Genomic DNA, 306 nt, shown 5'->3' on the forward strand with positions numbered 1-306 from the left:
GGAACGGCGCAACGCGGGGCGGGCCGGCCCAGCCAGCCGGTGTTCACGTCTTGCAGTGGAAGCCTGAATGCGTTTAACACCGCTTTCCTTATTTATGCCTGAAATGACTGACCCGGTCCTGGTCTGATTTCGCGTCATTGGAAGTTGCAAATAATTTGGCAAAAAGCAGCGTTCAGCCGGTGAGGTTTGTACAAATGCCAAGCAAGCCCACAACCCGGTGTGCTAAGCCCGCTGCTCTCGCACCAGTGCGTTTTGTTTGCAGCACATCTTTTTCTTGGTGTATCCTCAAACACTCCAGCAGCAAGC

This window comes from Apaloderma vittatum, unplaced genomic scaffold (assembly GCF_000703405.1).
Source record: "Apaloderma vittatum isolate BGI_N311 unplaced genomic scaffold, ASM70340v1 scaffold36450, whole genome shotgun sequence".
Lineage (NCBI taxonomy): Eukaryota > Metazoa > Chordata > Aves > Trogoniformes > Trogonidae > Apaloderma > Apaloderma vittatum.